Below are 392 nucleotides of genomic sequence, written 5' to 3'. Positions count from 1 at the left end.
TTCATCTCATGGACTTGGGGCATGTTATTAGGAGGAACCAGTCCTTAGAAAAGTACATCATGCTTAAAGTGGAGGGTCAGTGAAAAAGAGGGAGAGCTTCAGTGAGTTGGTTTGACACAGTCACTAAAATGAGTTTAAAAACAATAATTGTGAGGCTGGTACAGCACAAGGCAGAGCTTCATTCTTTTAAAACCAACAACCTCCCGGGACAAGGGAACAACAAGTGATCCAAAATTGATGGCGAGGAGGTTGTAGGAGGCCTGGTAGGGCTTGATCATGGGCAATGTAACTGAGAAGAATTACTGAAACCCAAATGATGGCTGAGCACGGTAGTAGGACAAGAGGAAGGTAAAAGGAAATAGAGGAAAGAAGTAGGAGGCAAAGGGCATATA

This window comes from Echinops telfairi, unplaced genomic scaffold (genome assembly GCF_000313985.2).
Source record: "Echinops telfairi isolate 266 unplaced genomic scaffold, ASM31398v2 ScPeMD7_23;HRSCAF=83, whole genome shotgun sequence".
NCBI lineage: Eukaryota > Metazoa > Chordata > Mammalia > Afrosoricida > Tenrecidae > Echinops > Echinops telfairi.
Note: the sequence above shows the minus strand (reverse complement) of the source record.